This window comes from Ornithorhynchus anatinus, chromosome 2 (assembly GCF_004115215.2).
Source record: "Ornithorhynchus anatinus isolate Pmale09 chromosome 2, mOrnAna1.pri.v4, whole genome shotgun sequence".
NCBI classification, from domain to species: Eukaryota; Metazoa; Chordata; class Mammalia; order Monotremata; family Ornithorhynchidae; genus Ornithorhynchus; species Ornithorhynchus anatinus.
In genome coordinates this window covers 163,882,550-163,905,276 of record NC_041729.1, presented here as the reverse complement: position 1 = coordinate 163,905,276, position 22,727 = coordinate 163,882,550, and the positions used below count along the sequence as shown (strand labels likewise).

Below are 22,727 nucleotides of genomic sequence, written 5' to 3'. Positions count from 1 at the left end.
ATCGTCCACTTTCGCTTCGTACGGTGCTCTGCGCACAGTACGTGCTCAATAGCTACGACTGAATTGAATTTCACAGCAGACAGGAACCACCTGAAAAGTGGACTGCCCAGTACCATAACGGACGCTTTACTATTATCCGGTAATCGCTTTTATTCATTAGTTCATTCATTCATTCACCTGTATTTGTTGAGCCCTTACTATGGGCAGAGCACCGTACTAAGTGCTTGGGAGAGTACGCTGTAATGATAAATGGACACATTCGCTGCCCGCAAGGAGATTAGAGCCCAGAGAGGGAGACAGACATTAAAATATATTAGGAATGTGGACATTAGTGCTGTGGGGATGGGGGAATAAAAGGAATAAATCCAAGACTGAAAGAACTACAAAAAGCCCCAGCTTTCCCCCTTCACGAAAACCCAAGTTTTCAACAGACCCTGGCTGCAGTGTGGGTGGTAGGTATTCAGACGGTCTTGTGTGTACACCGGGGAAAAGGGACTTGAGTTAATGGGGAAATTACAGTTGTCTCTATAGGGTGGGTTCTGTGATTTACATTTGTGGTAAAACCCCGGGCAACCAAAGTGTAACTCTGGCTTGAAATGCGACCGGACATGGAAATTTTCCCTCCCCTTTCCCGCCCGCGGAGAGATCCCAAACTCGCTCCCTGGGCGGTTTCCAAACGTCCCTCCCTTCCTGGAGAAGCCTTATGAGGGCATTTGGCAATACCACGTGAACTTCCTCAGTTAGGTGTCCGACGGGCCTTATAAACGTTGGAGTATTTAGTAGCCTTCCAGCTCAAAGAAGGGTCACACGCTAGTGGATGCCGAAAGAATTGCTTGCGACCCAAGGTGGAATCGGGAGGTGGAATCAAATCCAGCCTCCTCTCGTTAATAACCCACTGCTTTTTTTCAAAAAGGATGAAAACAGGGGAGGCGGGAAGCTTCACCATTCTCATATTAACGTCCGCCTCCACCTCTAGACTGTAAGCTCATTGGGGGCGGGGAATGTATCCGTTATGTTGTTATATCATACCCTCCCCAAGTAATAATAATAATAATAATGTTGGTATTTGTTAAGCGCTTACTATGTGCCGAGCACTGTTCTAAGCGCTGGGGTAGACACAGGGGAATCAGGTTGTCCCACGTGGGGCTCACAGTCTTAATCCCCATTTTACAGATGAGGTAACTGAGGCACCGAGAAGTTAAGTGACTTGCCCAAGGTCACACAGCTGAGAAGTGGCCGAGCTGGGATTCGAACCCATGACCTCTGACTCCAAAGCCCGGGCTCTTTCCACTGAGCCACGAAGTAGCATGGAGAAGTGGCCTGGGAGTCAGAGGCTCATGGGTTCTAAACCCACCACTTGTCTGCTATTTGACCTTGGGTAAGTCACTTCACTTCTCTGGGCCTCAGTTATCTCATCCGTAAAATAGGGATTCAGACCGTGAGCCCTGTGTGGGACAGGGACTGTATCCAACTCAATTTGTTTGTACCCACCCCGGCGCTTAGTACAGTGCCTGGCACATAGTAAGCTCTTAAAAAATACCATTTGCTTTTGCTCTGCACACGGTAAGCATTCAATAACTATGACTGACTCACTCACTGCAAATACGGTATCCACCCTGGTAGTTGAAATGATGTCTTAGAGTCAGAGGAAGCAAGACAAATGAAGAGTGCAAAGGAGACAAGAAGATGAGAGATGTGATTGGAGTTTTAATAATCATAACAATATCAATAATAATGGTACTTGTGACTTGTTCTAAACGTTGGAGTAGGTACAATTAATCAGGTTGGACAGAGTCCTTGTCCCACAAGGGGCTCACACTCAATCTCCCTTTTACAGATAAGGTAACTGAGGCCCAGAAAAGTGAAGTGACTTGCCCAAGGCCACACAGCAGACACGAGGCAGAGCCGGGATGAGAACCTAGGTCCTTCTGATTCCCAGGCCCGTTCTGTAGACACAAAACTACACTGCTCCTCTGAGGGTGACAGAATAATTGTGGTGCAAATAAGAATCGGGTTACAAATGTGAGTGTGACCATTCCGACTAAAACCCAGAAATGGGGGCAAGCGCTAGACTGAGGTAACCACCCTCACAGGCCCGTGGAAGGCGGAAATGTTTTGTGGCTTCACCGCTGTGGGGATTTGCTGTTTCACGCTATTGGCAGAAAGGTGTTCAAAGGAAAACTATGACCCAGCAAGTGGCCACATGCTTGGAATTTGTTTACTGATTCTGGATCCCCAAATCCTCCCCCGATTTAATTGCTCTGAGGCCACGAGCTACAAACAACCCTGGTTTGGGAATGAGTCGCACACTGACCCACAAGCCCTTTGTGTTACCCTTAAATCTAGTATCACGAAGAAAGCAATTGGCAAAGAGAAAGTAGCAGTAACACTAAAGATAGGCCTCAGTCGATCGTATCTATTGAGCACTTGATGCGTACACAGCACTGTACTAAGTGCTTGGGCGAGTAGGATATAGCAATAAAGAGACGTGTTTCCTGCTTACTACGAGCTTACTGTTTAAAGGGGGAGACAGACATTAATGGAAATAAATAAATTGTAGATATGTGCATAAGAAGCAGCCACTGTGTGAAGAAGCCAGGGAAAGAGTTCGAAGGCGAGACTTAAGATATGCTCCCTGCCCTTCAGAAAGCTCACGATCCCCAATCAGTCAATGATATTTATTGATCACTTACTGATTTCAGAGCACTGTAATAAGCTCTTGGGAAAGTTCAAAGCAGTAGCGTTGGTAGACACCATGCCTATCCACAAAGAACCTAGGGTCTACAGTGTGCAGAACACTGAGCTTGAGTGCGCGGAAGAGTCGAAAGCCATAGCATTAGTAGACATGATTGGTAAGACACAGAACTTACACCATATTAAGTCTTGAAAATACCTGAGCTCTCTCACACCTCAAAGCAACATAGTCTACTGTAAAGAATACACATCGGGAGTCAGGAGTATTTACAATATAAATAATAATAAACGATAATGATATTGGTTAAGCGCTTACTCTGGGCCAAGCACCTTTCTAAGCACTGGGATAGATATAAGGTAATCGGGTTGTCACCCTGAGGGGCTTGCAGTCTTAATCCATATTTTACAGATGAGGTAACTGAGGCCCAGAGAAGTGAAGTGATTTGCCCAGAGTCACACAGCAGACAAATGGCAGAGTCAGGATTAGAACCCCAGTCCTTCAGACTCCCATGTCCGGTCTCTATCCACTAAACCATGCTGTTTCTCTAAATCATTCAATTGTTTCACTCTTGGACTAACCTCGGGTTGTACAGACCCAAAGGAGATGAATCAAGTCACGGATCCTGGAATGGTCTTGGTTCCCAAATCAAATGATGGAAGGTGGCCCCATCTTGGAAGTTGTCCAAACCCGAGAGGCCTTTAGTCAGAGCTGAGTAGTAGCCAGACCTACCGGAAAGTCCTCTCACGGGACCTGAGTTTGAATTCCCACTTGAACACTTGTCTGCTGAGTGCCCTTGAGCAAATCACTACTTGACTTCTTCCTGCCTCAGTCTCCTCATTTGCGATATGCAGATTCAATAGCTGTTCTCCCTCCCCCTTAGCCTGTGAACCCTGTATGAGTCAGGGATTGTGTCACATCAGTCAATCCGTGATATCCGATGAGCACTTACGCTGTGCAGAGCACTTTACTAAGTGCTTGGAGCTGTAAGCTTGTTGATGACGATGGCATCTGTTAAAGATTACAATGCGCCAGACACTGTTCTAAGGGCGGGGGTGGATACAAGCTAATCAGGTTGGATACAGGTCCTGCCCCACATGGGGCTCACAGCCATCATCCCCATTTTACAAACGAGATAACTGAGGCCCAGAGAGGTGAAGTGATTTGCACAAGGTCACACAGCAGACGTGGCAGAGCGAGGGTTAGAACCCGGGTCCTTCTGGCTCCCAGTTCTGTTCTCTATCCTCTAGGCCACGTGGGCAGGGAAAATACCTACCTACTTAGTATAACACTCTATCCAGAGCGAGTGCTCAGTAATACCATTGATTGATTGAATACAATAAAATGGAGTTGGTAACATATTTCCTACCCGCAACATTTCATATTCCTTGCCCACAAAAACATTCCCTGCCCTGACTGTCCCATCACTGTAGATGGCACTAATATCCTTCCTGCCTCGATACCTGTAACCTTGGCATTATCCTTGACTCCTCTCTCTCATTCAACCCACATATCCAATCCATCACTAAATCCTGTCGGGCTCACCTTCACAACATCGCTAAAATCTGCCCTTTTCTCTCCATCAAACAGCTGCCACATTAATCCAGCCACCCACCCTATCCCTCCTGGATGACTGCAACAGCCTCCTTGTTGACCTCCCAGCCTCTTGCCTCTCCCAACTCCAGTTCCTACTTCACCCTGCTACCCGGATCATTTTTCTACAAAAACGTTCAGGACATGTCACCCCACTCTTCAAAAAATTCCAGTAGTTGTCCATCAAAACCAAAAACTCCTCATCATTGGCTTTAAAGCAATCTGCCACCTTGCCCCCTGCTACCTCACCTTGCTATTCTCCCACTACAACCCAGCCCTCATACTTCCCTTCTCTGTCTTCTAACTGTGACTCCAGCTCCCCTATCTTGCCTCCGACACCTGGCTGACATCTTGCCTCTGGCCTAATAATAATGTTGGTATTTGTTAAGCGCTTACTATGTGCAGAGCACTGTTCTAAGCACTGGGGTAGATACAGGGGAATCAGGTTGTCCTACATGAGGCCCACAGTTAATCCCCATTTTACAGATGAGGTAACTGAGGCACCGAGAAGTTAAGTGACTCGCCCACAGTCACACAGCTGACAAGTGGCAGAGCCGGGAGTCGAACCCATGACCTCTGACTCCAAAGCCCGGGCTCTTTCCACTGAGCCACGCTGCCTCTCTCCTCAAATCCCACGGACAATGACCCTCCCCACCTTCAGTCTTATTAAGAAGGCACATCTCCTCCTGGAAGCCCTCTCTGACTAAAACCCCTCATTTCCTCTGCTCCCATTCCCTTCTGTGTCACCCTGACTTGGTCCCGCTGTTCTTCCCCACTCCCTGCCCTTCAGCACTCATATACATATCTGTCATTTATTTATTTGTATTGCTATCAGAATCCCCAGCTGTAGACTCTAAGCTCACTGTGGGCAGGGAATGTGTCTGTTTATTGTTTTAATGGAATCTCCCAAGCACTTAGTACAGTGCTCTGCACACGGTCAGGACTCAATAAATATGATCGAATGAATGAATGAACAAGCTTACAGTCAAGAGGGGGAGATAGACGTTAATATAAATAAATAATCTGGTTTTACCATATCTATCTCAACTATTAGCATGGCATTTGGCTGAGAGGAAGCACTTATATACTACAGAAGTGATGTAGAAATCTTGAGTGGGAATTCCAACCAGATCCAGCTTTGTTTGAAAGAGGAAAAAAAAACAAAAAGGAAAGAAAAGTCATTTTTATCTTCCCCTTCCTTCATTCTCTCTTTCCTTTCTCTCCCTTCAATAAAAAGGAGATAATCATTCCAACTTCAGGCCTGAGAAAAAGCTTCATGAATTACTTTGGTCTTGACTAGCCCACATCCATCAGTGAAGGAGATGAGGAAGAAAAGGAACAACAACAAAAGACTTTTTTTTTTTAGATCTGGCAGTTAAAACATCCAGGATAATAACAGTAATAATAACCATGGTATTTGTTAAGTACTGACTATATGTCAGGCACTTTAATAATAAAGATGGTATTTGTTACGCACTTACTTTGTGCCAAGCACTGTTCTAAATACTGGGATAGATACAAGGCAATCAGGTTGTCCCATATGGGGCTCATAGTCTTAATCCCCATTTTACAGCTGAGGTAACTGAGGCACAGAGAAGTTAAGTGACTTGCCCAAAGTCACACAGCTCATAGGTGGTGTAGCCGGGATGAGAACCCACGACCTCTGGCTCCCAAGCCTGGGTTTTTTCCACTAAGCACTAACCACTAGCACTAACTAACCACTAACTTTCAATAAACCATTGTACTAAGCACAGGGGTAGATACAAGATAATCAAGACCTACATAGGGATCATATTTTAAGTAAGAGTGAGAACAGATGATGAATTCACATTTTGAGGTGAGGTAACTGAAACACAGAAAAGTGAAGTGACTTGCCCAAGATCACAAAACAGGTAAGCGGAGGTGCGGGCCTTAGAGAAGCAGTGTGGCCCAGTGGAAAGAGCCCGGGTTTGGGAGTCAAAGGTCGTGGGTTCTAATCCCGGCTCCGCCGCTTGTCAGCTGTGTGACCTTTGGCTCAGTGGAAAGAGCATGGGCTTTGGAGTCAGAGGTCATGAGTTCGAATCCCGGCTCTGCAACTTGGCAGCTGTGTGACTGTGGGCAAGTCACTTCACTTCTCTGTGCCTCAGTTACTTTATCTGTAAAATGGGGATTAAGACCGTGAGCCCCACGTGGGACAACCTGATTCCCCTGTGTCTACCCCAGCGCCTAGAACAGTGCTCTGCACATAGTAAGCGCTTAACAAATACCAACATTATTATTATCATTACCTTGGGCAAGTCACTTCACTTCTCTGGGCCTCAGTTCCCTCATCTGTAAAACGGGGATGAAGACTGTGAGCCCCATGTAGGACAACCTGAGTACCCTATATTTACCCCAGCACTTAGAACGTGCTTGGTACATAGTAAGCGCTTAACAAATGCCATTATCGTCATCGTCATCATTAGAACCCAGGTCCTCTGGCTCCAAGACGCTTGGCCATTCCACTAGGCCTTGCTGCTTCTCTACTCAGGCTAATGATCCGTTGCATATGAAGAAAGAAGATTTTCAAGGCCAGAGGCAGGTCGTGGGGGAGAGGTCAGCAGTGAGATAGTTGAGATTCAGCGAGTACGTTGGAATTAGACGAGCAAAGTGAGCAGGCGAGGTTTTGATAGGGAGGCGGTGAGTTGAGGTAGGAAAGAGCAAGGCGAGGGACCGTTTTTAAGTCGATGGTGAGGAGTTTCAGTTTGGTGCGGAGGCGGATGGGCAACCGCTAGAGGTTCTTAAGTGGGGAAATGTGGACTGAATGTTTTTGTAGAATAATGATCCAAGCAGCTGAGTTGAAGTATGGACTGTAGTGGGGAGAGACAGGAATCAGGGAGGTCAGCAAGGAGGCTGATGCAGTAATCAAGGAGGGATAGGAGAAGTGCTGGCATTAATAATAATGCCGGCATTTGTTAAGTGCTTATTCTGTGCAAAACACTGTTCTAAGCGCTGGGGGATACAAGGTGATCAGGTCGTCCCACGTGGGGCTCACAGTCTTCATCCCCATTTTACAGATGAGGGAACTGAGGTCCAGAGAAGTGAAGTGACTTGCCCAAAATCACACAGCTGCCAGGTGGCAGAGCCGGGATTCGAACCCATGATCTCTGACTCCCAAGCCCGGGCTCTTTCCACTGAGCCACGCTGCTTCTCTAACTTGATAGCAGTTTGGATGGAGAGGAAAGGATGGATTTTAACGCTGTTGCGAAGGTTGAACTGGACAGGATTTAATTACAGATCGAATATATGGGTTGAATGAGAGAGATCAGTCACGGATCATGTCAAGGTTATAGGCTTATGAGACAGGAAGGTTGGTAGTGCTGTCTACAGTGATGAGAAAGTCACAGGGAGGACAAGCTTTGGAAGGGAAGATGAGGAGTTCTGTTTTGGACCTGATAAGTTTGAGGTTCCCTCTCAGGGTCGCACTTGGGTCGCACTTGACTCTATTTATTGCCATTGTTCTTGTCTGTCCATCTCCCCCGATTAGACCGTAAGCCCGTCAAACGGCAGGGACCGTCTCTAGCTGTTGCCGACTTGTTCATCCCAAGCGCTTAGTACAGTGCTCTGCTCATAGTAAGCGCTCAATAAATACTACTGAATGAATGAATGAATGAACTTGGAGAGTTTCCCATCAGTCCTCTACCAGTCTTGACTATGGGAGGGAGAGTCAAGCAGATGCCTACCCATTCCTGACTTGGGCAGTGGCTAGAGAGTGGCAGGCCATCTGCAACAAGTCAAAATTGCCCCGTGCTGGGCAACAGCGGCCTGGGAGAGTTTAGGGAGCGGAAGGAGGCGATGGTAAACCACTATTGGATTTTTACTGAGAAAACTCTCTGGATCCACGACCAGAAAGATAGCAGATGGAGATGGGGTGGTCAGGGAGTGATGTGTCCCCAGTGTCGCTACGGGTCGGAGACAACTAGACGGCATAAAACGAGACAAGTCTGAGGTATCATTGGTATATCCAAGTAGAGATGTCCTAAAACCAGGAGGAAATACCAGAGTGCAGAAAAGGAGAGAGATCAAGGCTGGAGATGTAGGTTTGGGAATCATCTACGTAGAGATGATAATAATGTTGGTATTTGTTAAGCGCTTACTATGTGCAGAGCACTGTTCTAAGCGCTGGGGTAGACACAGGGGAATCAGGTTGTCCCACGTGGGGGGTCACATTCTTAATCTCCATTTTACAGATGAGGGAACTGAGGCCCAGAGAAGTTAAGTGACTTGCCCACAGTCACACAGCTGACAAGTGGCAGAGCTGGGATTTGAACTCATGAGTTCTGACTCCAAAGCCCATGCTCTTTCCACGGAGCCACACTGCTTCTCTCATGGGAACAAATGAAGGGGGGTGGGTGGCATTTGTTAAGCACTAACTCTGTGTCAAATATCGCACTCAGCATGCGTAGTACGTAGAACATAATCAGATCCCACATGGGGTTCACAGTCATAGTCTAAGAGAATTCACAGTCATAGTCTGAGAACAGATACTGAATCCTCACAGTGAGCCTGTTGTTGGGCAGCGATTGTCTCTATCTGTTGCCAAATTGTACATTCCAAGCGCTTAGTACAGTGCTCCGCACACAGTAAGCGTTCAATAAATACGCTTGAATGAATGAACGAAATGAGGGCACTAAGAACCAGAGAGGTGAAGTGACTCACCCGAGGTCACACAGCAGACAAGTGGCAGAGCTGGGATTAGAACCCAGGTCCTCTTTCCACTAGGCCACAGTGCTTCTCTATCTGCTACTAACGCTGCCATTAACCACGCAGGGACTGAGAAAGAACTTTTCTCAGATTCAAAGATTCATTTCCTGCCACGATGAGTCATTTGTGGTGTTGTGATCTAACAAACTCTCGGTTTGTTTGGAAGAAGATATTAGCACAGATATTAGAGGAACAAATATCATCACTCTTTTCAACTTAGCACCTGTACCACTGGATTTAGCTACCAATGGTTAACATAATAGCTAATGGTGGTCTCTGTTAAGAGCTTACCATGTGCCGAGCACTGTACTATGCACTGGGGCAGATACGAGATAGTCATATAATTATGATAACTGTACATTTATTAAGTGCTATTGAGTCATATTGAATCATATTCATTGAGCACTTACTGTGTGCAGAGCACTGTACTAGGTGCCTGGGGGATGACAATACATGAATAAACGGACACATTCCCAGCCCACAATGAGTTTACAGTGTAGAGGGGGAGACAGACATTAAGTGAAATAAATAAATGACAGATATTGTCCTAAGCCAGGTACTAAGTGCTGAGGTAGATCCAGGTTTGCCAGATAGACCCAGTCCCTGTCCCCCATGGGGCTCACAGTTTTAATCCCCATTTTCTAGATGAGGGAACTGAGGCCCAGAGAAGTGAAGTGATTTGCCCAAGGTCAAAGCCAACAAGAGACGGAGCTGACATTAAAACCCAGGTCCTTCTGACTCCCAGACCCGTGCTCTAGCCTCTAGGCCAGGCGGCTTCTCTGTAGTTGTCTTCCGTATTGGAAGAGGACGCCATGCATGGTGAAGTTCACCCATAGGTTTTCTAGATTGTTCAATCATTCATTCGTGCAATCGTATTTATTGAGTGCTCAGAAGATAAGATCTTTTCATAAAATCCACTACAGGTCCTGTCCTCTTCCCAGGTGGATTTTCTGTCGCCAAAAAAAAGACAGTTTTCAGGATTCCAAGTAATGCTCCAGATCCTGGAATGCAACTTGGGAGAATCCAATGTTTGATTCCAATGAAGGTGGCAGGGTACTGTGTAAATGCTTCCCCACTTTTCTCCCTGGCACCTAGCTCCTGCGGCGACAAGATGCGCATGATAAAGCAGCATGGCTGAGTGGATACAGCCCGGGCCTGGGAGTCAGAAGGTCACGGGTTCTAATCCTGTTTCCGACACTTGTCCGCACTGTGACCTCGGGCCAGTCACTTCACTTCTCTAGACTTCAGTTACCTCATCAGTAAAATGGGGATTGAGACTGTGAGCCCCACGTGGGACAGGGACTGTGTCCAACCTGATTTGCTTGTATCCACCCCAGGGCTTAGTACAGTGCCTGGTACATAGTAAGCACTTAACAAATGCCACAATTATTATTATTATTATGGGGTCTGGCTCACTGGGAACTGAGCAAGGTGACTGTGTGACTAGTCTGGACGGGCCCAAGCTGAGGGAGGAAGGGGCTGAGGCCAAGGCATCCCGCTGGATGGGGGTGTCTAAGCTTTAGTCCACGCTTCCCTTCACTCGGCTCCTAGCACTTCTCAGAGGGGGGTGGAATAGAAAATATCCCAACGGAGGATGGCACCTCTGTAGCCAGACACAAATCATCGCCATCATCAACATCATCATTAGAGAAGCAGTGTGGCTTAGTGGAAAGAACACGGGCTTGGGGAGTCAGAGGTCGTGGGTTCTAATCCCATCCCCGCCACTTGTCAGCTGTGGGACTTTGAGGAAGTCACTTAACTTCCCTGTGACTCAGTGACCTCATCTGTAAAATGGGGATTAAGCCTGTGAGCCCCACATGGGGCAACCTGATTACTTTGTATCTACCCCAGCACTAAGAACAGTGCTTGGCACATAGTCAGTGCTTAACAAATACCATCATTATTACCGTTATCATCATTATCAAAAACGTCATCATCATCATCATCCTACGACAACCCAGCCCACATGCTTCGCTCCTCTAATGCTAACCTCCTCACAGTTATCTCCATCTTGCTTATCTCACCACCGACCCCAGCCCACGTTCCTCCTCCCTCCTGCGACTGCCTCCCTCCTCAAATTCAATCATTCATTCAATCGTACTTATTGAGTGCTTACTTTATGGCTCAGTGGAAAGAGCACGGGCTTTGGAGTCAGGGCTCATGAGTTCGAATCCCAGCTCTGCCACTTGTCGGCTGTGTGACTGTGGGCAAGTCACTTAACTTCTCTGTGCCTCAGTTCCCTCATCTGTAAAATGGGGATGAAAACTGTGAGCCCCACGTGGGACAACCTGATTCCCCTATGTCTCCCCCAGTGCTTACAACAGTGCTCGGCACATAGTAAGCGCTTAACAAATACCAACATTATTATTATTATTATTACATTCTCTGCCCACAACTAGTTTACAGTCTATTTACAGAAACCCCACAGACAATCACCCTCCCCGCTTCAAAACCTTACTGAAAGTACATCTTCTCCAAGAGGCCTTCTCTGATTAAACCCTCTTTTCCTCTTCTCCCTTTCACCTCTGTGTCATCCTGACTTGCTCTCTTCATTCACCACCCCATCAGCTGCATGGCACTTATGCCCCCATCCATAATTTCTCTATTTATAGTAATATCTGTCTCCCTCTTTACAATGTAAACTGGTTGTTGGTATAGATTGTAATAATAATAATGTTCGTATTTGTTAAGTGCTTACTATGTGCCAAGTGCTGTTCTAAGCGCTGGAGTAGATACAAGCTAATCAGGTTGTCCTACGTAGGGCTCACCGTCTTCATCCCCATTTTACAGATGAGGTAACTGAGGCACAGAGAAGTTAAGTGACTTGCCTAAGGACACACAACTGACAAGTGGAGGAGGCGGATTAGAACCCATGACCTCTGACTTCCAAGCAAGGCTCTTTCCACTGAGCAATGCTGCTTCTCCAGTGTGTATTTCCCAACTCTGTTATATTTACTCCCCCAAGCCCTTTTTATGACAATTTGCAAACAGAAAGCGCTCAATAAATACCACTGAATCACCACTGTCAACATCATCATCATCATCATCATCATCATCATCATCATCATCATATGATGGTACTCGTTAAGCACTTACTACATCCCAAGCACTGTTTTAAGCGCTGAGGTTAATCAGGTTGGACAGAGTCCCTGTTCTATGTTCACTCAGTCATGTTTATTGAGAGCTTACTGTGAGCAGAGCACCATACTGAGCCATGTGGGGCTCACACTCTTATCCCCATTTTCCAGATGAGGTAACTGAGGACCAGAGGAGTGAAGTGACTTGCCCAAGATCCCACAGCAGACGTAGGGCAGAGCCGGGATGAGAACTCAGGTCCTTCTGACTCCCAGGCCCAGGGTCTGTCTGGTAAACCACACCACATCATCGGTGTCATCATGTTGTTGCTGCTATCCTCATTCTTTTCACCATAACAGTAATAATAATGGTATTTGTTAAGCACTTTCTATTTGCCAAGCACTGTTCTAAGTGCTGGGGTAGATACAAGGTTATCAGGTTGCCACATTCTTAATTCCCATGCTACACATGAGGGAACTGAGTGCGCAGAGAAGTGACTTGCCCAAAATCACACAGCTGACAAGTGGTCGAGCTGGGATTAGAACCCATGACCTCCGACTCCCAAGCCCATGCTCTTTCCACTGAGCCACGCTGCTTCCATGCACCATCGTAATCATCATCCACATCATCATCATCATCATCATCATCAGCTCATGGATGGTAATATACTGGGGACTCTCACCAAGCTTTATTCCAGGCATACATTAGGTGGTAACTGCCCAATATCTGGACCGTGAATTTTATTTGTATCTTTCTTTTTTTTAGGAGGGCAGTGATCCAGTGGCAGGAAAAATGTGGTCTCATTTCCTTTGAGACTGCAAGGATTCATGGCTTTTTAATGTGGTTGTTGCTGTACATTCTCTTTCCCTGCAAAAGGTCCGGATGCATTCATCGTCTCATATGAGAAACTGGTCAAAATCAGTTTCAGAAGGTGCCAGAGCGCGGAATTTCTTTATATTGAGGGTACTCTCCGAAGGACCAGCTTAGGGCTGTCACCTAGTAGGCATTCAAATACCAACAATTAATTGATCAATCAATGGTATTTATTGAATGCTTACTCCCTCCTCAAACAGTCAGTCCCCCTACTTCCCCTATCACTTACCCCTAATGACCTGGCCACATACTTTATTGAGAAAAATGAAGCCATTAGGCGTGATCTCCCCAAATTATCCCATTTCTCTCCAGGCCCTCCTTCCTCCTGCACCTTCTTCAATTGCCCCATCTTTCCCAGCAGTATCTCAAGAGGGGATCTCCTGCCTCTTCTAAAAATCCACCTCCTCCATCCAGATTCCATCCCTTTCTCCCTTATCAAAGCACTTGACCCCTCCCTTCTTCCTTCCCCGCCCGGCATCTTCAACTGCTAGCTCTCCAATTGTTTCTTCTCCACTGCTTTCAAACATGCTCCCCTAGCCTAAAAGAACCCTCCCTTGATTCCACAGCTCCCTCCAGATAGCGCTCCATCTCCCTCCTACTATTCCTCTCCAAAGGAATAGCAGGAGAAGCAGCATGGCTTAATGGAAAGAGCACGGGTTTGGGAGTCAGAGGTCATGGGTTCCAATCCCGGCTCCGCCGCTTGTCTGCTGTGTCACCTTGGGCTAGTCACTTCACTTCTCTGGGCCTCGGCGACCTCATCTGAAAAAATGGGGATGACGTCTACGAGCCCCACGTGGGACAATCTGATTACCCTGTATCTACGCCAGCGCTTAGAACAGTGCTCTGCACATAGTGAGCGCTTAACAAATGCCATAATTATCATCCAAACTCTTTGAGCGAGTTGTCTACACCCACTGTCTCAAGTTCCTCTCCTCCGATTCTTTTCTCGACCCCCTCAGAGGGGCTTCCGTCCCCTACACTCCACAGAAACTGCACTCTCAAAGGTCACCAGTGGTTTTCTTCTTGACAAACCCAATGTCCTCTATTCCATCCTAATCCTCCTCGACCTCTCAGCTGCTTCTGACACTGCGTACTGGAAACATTTCCCCTCCTGGAAACATCATCCGACTTTGGCTTTACTGATACTCTCCTCTCCTGGTTCTCCTCCTCTCTCTCTGGATTTGCATTCTCAGTCTTTTCATTCATTCAATCACATTTATTAAGCACTTAATGTGTGCAGAGCACTGTACTAAGTGCTTGGAAGAGGACAGTAGAACGGAGGTGATAGAGTTGGCACATTCTCAGCCCACAGACTCAGAGAAAATAATAGAGAAGCAGAGAAAACAAAACACCTGAATGCACATTTTGAATAAATACATATTTATAAATGCTGAAAATGGGTATGCACTTTGATTCCATGGTCTAGTAGATAGAGCATTGGCTTAGACGTCAAGGACCTGGGTTCTAATTCCAGCTCTGCCACTTGCCTGTTGTGGGACGTTTAACCTCAGCGCTTAAAACAGTGCTTGGGATGTAGTAAGTGCTTAACGAGTACCATCATATGATGATGGTGATGATGATGATGATGATGATGATGTTGACAGTGGTGATTCAGTGGTATTTATTGAGCGCTTACTTCTTTGTGCCGCAGTTTCCTCATCTGTAAAACAGAGACTCAATCCCTGATCTCCCTCCTACTTGGAATGTGAGCCCCATGTGAGACAGGGACTCTGTCCGATCTAATTATCCTGTATCTACTCCAGCCCTTAGAACAGTGCTTAGCATAGATTAAATGCCTAACAAATGCCAAAAGTATTATTATTGATTATTTTTATCCACCCCAGTGCTTATGGACATACTCTAATACTGTGCTGCTTCCCCTACCTGAAGTTTATTCAAATATCTGTCATCCCCACAAGATTGTAAATAATAATAATGATAATGATGATGGTATTTGTTGAGTTCTTACTCTGCATCAAGCACTACTCTAAGCGCTGGGGTAGTTACAAGATAATCAGGGTTTGGGGTTTTTTTGATGGTATTTGTTAAGTGCTTACTATGTGCCTACCACTGTTCTAAGCACTGGGGGAGAAAAGGTTATCAGGTTATCCCACGTGGAGCTCATAGTCTTAATCCCCATTTTACAGATGAGGTAACTGAGGCACAGAGAAGTGAAGTGACTTGCCCAAGGTCACGCAGCAGACAAATGGCAGAGCTGGGATTAGGACCCAGGTCCTTCTGATCACCAGGCCTGTACTCTGGCCACGAGGCCACGTAAGCTCCTTGTTTTAAGGGATTGGGACCAGCCAGTCTTATTGGACTTTCCCAAGTGCTAAATGCAGTGTTCTGCACAGAGTAAGTACTCAGTAAATGACATGGATTGAGGTAAATGACATGGATTGATCGATGGACTGAATGGATATAAATAAGAAAATATGTGCCGACAGAAGCAGCCTGGCTTGAGTAAATGATCACAGGCCTGGGGGTCCAGACACTTGTGTTCTAATCCTGGCTCAACTACTTAACTACCTTGTGGCTTTGGGCAATTCATTTAACTTCTCTGATCCTCAGTCCCTCACCTATATGCTGGGGAGAACCTAGAACCGCATCTATTTCCCACCTGTTTATTCTTTCCCAGTGCTTAATACAGTGTCCTGCACACAGTATGTGCTTACTAGAAGCAGCTTGGCCTAGTGGAAAGAGCACAGGCTTGGCAGTCAGAAGGTCATGAGTTCTAATCCCTGCTCTGCCACTTTTCTGCTGTATGACCTTGGGCAAGTCATTTTACTTCTCTGTGCCTCATTCACCTCATCTGTCAAATGCGGATTGAGACTGTGAGACCCAGCCAGAACTACAAACCAGAACCCGCTGACTCCCAGGCCCGTATCCGATCCCCTAGGCCACTGTGATTCTCCAAAACAGAACTCCTCATCTTCCCATCCAAACAATGTCCTCCTGTTGACTTTACAATCACTGTAGACAGCACCACTGTCCTTCCTGTCTCACAAGCCCATAAGTTTGACTTTATCCTTGACTCCTCTCTCTTGTACAACCTACAAATTCAACCCATCACTAAATCCTGTTACTTCAACCTTCACATCACTAAAATCTGCCCTTTCCTCTCCATCGTGATACCATGCTGATCCAAGCACTTATCCTACCTACGCTACTCTGCCAAGCTCTTAGTACAGTTCTCCGAAGTCAAATTACTCAATAAACACCATCGATTGATTTAATTTAGTCAAACTGAGCCGAAAAGAAACAAAACTAAAATCTGTCTGGGAAACAGTAACCTGTTCTAAAATTCCAGCACACAGAAGCACGATAGAGAAAAACCTACCCAGGCTTAGTGATGTAAACATGTGGAAACTTAAAATCACGCTTAGAACAAATTGAGTGGGAGAAAAGAAAACAACCCCCCAAAAAAGTTTTGTCAGTGGAGGAAAAAAAAACCCAAAACAACAACAAACCCTGATTCTTGACAGCAACATAAAAGCCAAAATCTCCCCCCTTTCTCTTATAATGGCTTTTCTATTGAGCTTCACTCTGACCTTTCATTACTTTCCCAACATTGAAGAATATTGCCTTTCAAAACTCTTCATTTCTCCACTTGTTGTGCCTCTATTCCTGCTCTCTTTGTTCAGCGTTCTTAGCTCCTGTTGTTCCAACATGCAATGCACAGTCTTTGGTTTCTCCAAAACAAAAACAACACGAAAAAATGGGCAGGAACTTGACAAATCCCTTTTGTAAAATATTTTTAAACGTTTTTTCCCTTCAGAATCCACACCCCTATGCTGAAAAAGATAATATTAGAAACTTAAATACGCCCCAGAACAAAGAACAGAAAAGTTGATGATCTGTTTCCTAGCAGAGGAGAAATGCATTCATAAAATGGAGCAAAATTATCCCATCATCCGAATCACCGGATCACAGGACTGGATCAAAACTTGTTGTGGGCAAGGGACGTGTCTACTAATATTGAACTCTCCCAGGCGCTTAGTATAGTGTTCTGTACTAAATGCTCAACGAACACCATGGCATATACTGACAACTTTTGTAAGTTTTGACTGTCTTTTTTTTTCTCCTGTTTCCACTATTTGTAGAAATTTTTGTCTGCCTACCTGAGATCATGATGATGATGACAGTAATAATAATAATAATTACTATGGTATTTAAGGACTTACTATGAACCAAATGCACTAAATATGATTGATAATAAATAATAATGATAATAATAATGTTGATACTTGTTAAGCGCTTACTATGTGCAGAGCACTGTTCTAAGCACTGGGGTAGATACAGGGGAATCAGATTGTCCCATGTGAGGCTCACAGTTAATCCCCATTTTACAGATGAGGTAACTGAGGCACAGAGAAGTTAAGTGACTTGCCCACAGTCACACAGCTGACAAGTGGCAGAGCCGGCAGTCCAACTCATGACCTCTGACTCCGAAGCCCAGGCTCTTTTCCACTGAGCCACACTGCTTCCCCGACTGATGTATTTATTGAGTACTTACTGTATGCAAAGCACTGTACTAAGTGCTTGGGAGAGTATGTAAACAGACACATTCCTTTCCCACAATGTGTTTACAGTCTAGAGTCTACAAGATAAGCAGGTCAGACATGGCTCCTTCAGGCTCACAGTCTAGGGGTAAAAGACATTAGATGAGGAAACTGAGGCCCAGAGAAATAACCATAATCATAACAAATACCAACATTATTATTATTAAGACTCAAGTTGACCTCAAGAAAGAAGGTCAACTTCGAAGATGGACTTCAAATTGTATTTTCCAAGAGCTTACTACGGTACTCTGCACGAAGTAAGCGCTCAATAAATACGATTGAACGAATCAAAGAAGATGATGGTAAACCATTTCCAGATTTAAGAAAACTCTCTGGATCCTCTTCCAGAACGACTGCAGATGGAGAGCAGGGTGTTCTGGGAGAGATGTATCCGTGGAGTCACTATGGGTCGGAAATGACTTGACGGCATAGGACAAGACAAGACTCATCGTCAACAGGACTAAAGCCCAGCTCCATCGATTCATCATCACCAACTAATTCTCAGCACCTGGAATTTAATCAGCCCTTCAGCTCCATCTTGCCCTTACCAATTCATTCTTTCATTCAATCGTATTTATTGAGAACTTATTGTGTGGAAGGCACTGTACTGAGCCCTTGGGAAGGTACAATACAACAACAAACAGACATTCCAGGCACACAACAAGCTCACAGTCCAGAGGGGGAAACTCATCCTCAACACCTACCCACTGTCAGATGATCATTCCATTTTTATAGATTTCACTAGCAAATATTTCTATGTCTGTCTCCTCCAGGAAAGGAAACTCCTTTTGGAAGGGAAAGTTTTCTTGTGATTCTGCTGTACTTGCCAAACATTTTGTCCAGTTCCTTGCACTCAGAAAGCACTCAAAAAAATTTATTTTACTATGACTAAGAATATTTCTACTACTACAAGTTCACTTTGGTTTCCCTCGCCTGTAAAATAAGAATTAAAGCATCTCTCCCACACGCTCTTATATTGTGAGCTCCATGTGGGGCTAGGATTCATTCACTCAATTGTATTTATTGAGCGCTTACTATGTGCAAAGCTCTATACTAAGCGCTGGGGAGAGTACAATATAACTATTAGTAGACACATTCCCTGCCCACAATGAGTTTAGTATCTGGAGGAGGAGACAGACATTACCATAAATAAATAAATCAGTGACAGATCTAATAATAATAATAATAATAATGTTGGTATTTGTTAAGCGCTTACTATGTGCAGAGCACTGTTCTAAGAGCTGGGGTAGAAACAGGGGAATCAGGTTGTCCCATATGGGGCTCACAGTCTTCATCCCCATTTTACAGATGAGGTCACTGAGGCACAGAGAAGTTAAGTGACTTGCCCACAGTCACACAGTTGACAAGTGGCAAAACTGGGATTCGAAGCCATGACCTCTGACTCCAAAGCCCGTGCTCTTCCCACTGAGCCATGATATGAGGTGGGATGTGAAGGGAGTTGAACAAAGGGAGCAAGTCAGGGTGACGCAGTAGTGAGTGGAAGAAGTGGGAGTGGGATTAGCTTGTATCTACCCCAGTGCTTAGTACAATGTTTGGCACATAAGTACATAGGGCTTGAGAAGCAGCATGGCATAGTGGATAGCGCACGGGTCTGGGCATCAGAAAGTCATGGGTTCCAATCCAGGCTCCACCATATGTTGGCTGTGTGACCTTTGGCAACTCATTTCACTACTCTGTTCCTCAGTTCCCTCATCTGTAAAATGGGGATGGAGACTGTGAGCCCCACGTGGGACAGGGACTGTGTCCCACTCGAGTTGCTTGTATCCACCCCAGCACTTAGTACAGGGCACGTAGGAAATGCTTAACAAGTACCACAATTATTATTATTATTATTATTATAGGATGACTTAACAAATATTATCATGATTATCATTATTATTACTATTTAAAAAAAATGGTAACCTGCAGAGCATTCAGCCTAAATATGCTGCATTACTTGACTGCATGATCTAATGACAGGTCTTCTGTGGATAAAGGGATGTGGAGTATCTGAATAAAAATACTGATAATGGTATTTGTTAGGCATTTACTAAGTGCCATGAATCACAGTAAGCACTGAAGTAGACACAAAAGAATCAGGTCAGACATACTCCATGTTCCACACAGGGCTCCCCACCTAAGTAAGAGAGAAAACATTTTACAGATGAGGGAACTGAGGTACAGAGAAGTTAAGTGATTTGCCAAAGTCGCACAGCAGAGAAGTAGCATAGCCGGAATTGGAACTCAGGTCCTTTGACTCCCAGGCCTGGGGTCCTTCCACTAGGCAAAACTGCTTCTGAAATCAAATAATGTGTGGCTGTTTCAAACTCGTTCACTTTTGTTGGACGCATATAAGCTCAAGGTGAAGTGGTGATTTTACTTCACAGCTATACTGTATTTATACAATGAGGATTGATGGCAGAAAACCTCATTTTGATTAGTTTTACTATAAATTTGTTATCGTTTCTCATGGTTTACTGGAGGACTGTTCAACTCATTTAAGTAGTACTTAATTATTATCATGTTTCTCCAAGTGGTACATTCATAAGAATTTTGTTTGCATTCACAGAAGTACACGTGTTTCTACTTGAATGACTATACTCTCTCCATCTTCAAAGCATATCTAAAATCACATATCCTCCATTCATTCACTTGTATTTATTGAGAGCTTACTGTGTGCAGAGCACTGTATGAAACACTTCAGAAGATCTTCCCTGATTAATCTCTAATTTCCTCACCCTATTTCACTGCCATTTCAACACTTCCCTCTATCCTAAGCACTTGAGCCTTTCCACACTCAGAATTTGGCTATTCCTCCATACATTCATTCATGCATCGAGTTTATTGAGCATTTACTATTCAACAGTATTTACTGAGCGCTTACTATGTGCAGAGCACTGTACTCAGCGCTCGGAATGTACAATTCGGTAACAGACGGAGACAACCCCTGCCCAATGATGGGCTCACAGTCTAATCGGGGGAGACAGACTGCAGAGCAAAATGGAACGAAACAAAAACAAGACAACATTATCACGATAAATAGAATCAAGGGGATGCACACCTCATTAACAAAATAAATAGGGTAATAAATAATATATACAAATGAGCACAGTGCTGAGGGGAGGGGAAAGGGGATAGCAAGGAATGGGGTAGGGAGGGGAGGGGGAGCAGAGGGAAAGGGGGCTCAGCCGAGGGGAGGTGAAGGGGGAAGGGGGAGAAGCAGAGGGTGGAGGGGGAGCAGAGGGAAAAGCGGGGAGCTCAGTCTGGGAAGGCCTCTTGGAGGAGGTGAGTTATGTGCAGAGCACTGTACTAAAAACCTCACCCAGACACCCCCATTTTAAAAAAACTCAGTGCCTTACCTAAAATCTATTTTAGTGTGCCTCTCCTTGCTAGATTGCAAGCTCCCTGAGTTCAAGAATAAATTGTTTCCCCACCGAGAAGCAGTGCGGCCTAATGGAAAGGACATGGGCCTGGGAAGTCAGAGGACGTGGATTCTCATTCTGGTTCTGCCATTTATCTGATGTGTGAACTTGGGCAAGTCGCTTCATTTCTCTTTGCCTCAGTTCCCTCATCTGCAAAATGGGGATTCAGTATTTCTTCTCTCTCCTACTTAAACTGTGAGCCTCTTGTGGGATCTGATTATCTCGTATCTTGACTTGGCCTTATGCTGCCGAGTCATCCCTGACCCATTGTGACACCTCGGACAAATCTCTTCCAGAACACACCACCTCCATCTGTAATCATTTCGATAGTGGATCCACAGAGACTTCTTGGTAAAAACCCAGAAGTGGCTTACCATTCCCGCCTTCTGCGCAGTAAACTCGAATCTTTGCCTTCGACTCTCTCCCGGGCCGCTGCTGCCCAGCATGGGTGAGTTTTGACTTGTAGCAGATTGTCTGCCACTCACTAGCCACCACCCAAGCTGGGAATGGAATAGGTAGGCCTCTGCTTGACTCTCCCTCTCGTAATCGAGACTGGTAGAGTACCACAAACTCTCCAGGTGCCACCCTGAGAGAGGATCTTGTAGCCACCTAAGAGCTTAGTACAGTGCTTGACACATAGTAAGTGCATAACAAATGCCACAGTTATTATTATGAACTCCACTGGGAACTCCAAAGTGAGTGAGCGGGGAAATTGTCTCTTAACTGTTTTACTGTATTCTCCCAAACGCTTTGTACAGTGCTCTACACATGGTAAATATTCAATAAATATGACTGAAATACAATTAAATGAATAGTATAATGTGCTCAATAGTCAGTCCTGATTGACTGATAATTCACTTTCCTCGAATATGAAATCATGTAAATACAATTATTGAAGTTAAATGACCAGGAAAAGATTAATTTATTTTTGAAGTCTAGTGAACAGTCAAGCACTACTCACCCATACAGACTAAAGCTTATTTAAATGAGGAAATTTATTTTAGATGGTATTAGTTATTGAGCACTTACTGTGTGCAGAGCCCTGTACTAAGTGCTTGGGAGAAGCAAGGACGGCAAAGTTGTTAGACACGATCCCTTACCACAAGGAGTGAACAGTCTTTCGCATCTTGAATTCTCTCAAGTACTTGGTATAGTGTCTCACCCTCCATAGTTACTCAATAAATATCAAATGATTATTGATTTCTTCCTCACCCATTTGGAGAAATTTTACCACTTCAAAAATTAGAACCTAGGACCGGGAGTCAGAATAATAATAACTGTGGTATTTGTTAAGCACTTACGATGTTCCAGGAACTGTACTAAGCACTGGGGTGGATAAAAGCAAATCAAGTTGGACACAGTTCCTGTCCCACATAAGGCTCACAATCTTGTGTTCTCATCCTGGCTCTACCACTTGTCAGCTGTGTGACTTTGGGCAAGTCAATTTACTTCTCTCTGTCTCAGTTCCCTCACCTGTAAAATGGGGATTAAGGCTGTGAACTTGTCCAACCTGATTAGCTTGTATCTATCCCGGAGCTTAGAAAGTACCTGGCATATAGTAAGCACATAACCAATGCCATAAAAAAAATAAAATAGGATTATTCAAGGTGGGGTGAAACTACAATTCCATCCATGTACACCATGAAACATAGAAGAATTCATAAGCCTGTCTGTGAAGACAAACCTACTACATGGCCTCTACTGAATCAATCAGTCAGGTAATGCTCTTCACTGTGGGCAGAGCACTGTATTAAGTGCTTGGGAGATCACAATGAAACAGAATTAGCA

At 45.0% G+C, this 22,727-nt stretch overlaps 1 non-coding gene across 1 annotated transcript; it reads right to left on the bottom strand.

Moving 5' to 3' along the window:
* Window positions 1-21,397: 21,397 nt before the first annotated feature.
* LOC114809937 lies at window positions 21,398-21,535 on the bottom strand. The gene has a single exon (XR_003757708.1). It is a non-coding gene; the product is annotated as a small nucleolar RNA SNORA7 (small nucleolar RNA).
* Window positions 21,536-22,727: the final 1,192 nt, after the last annotated feature.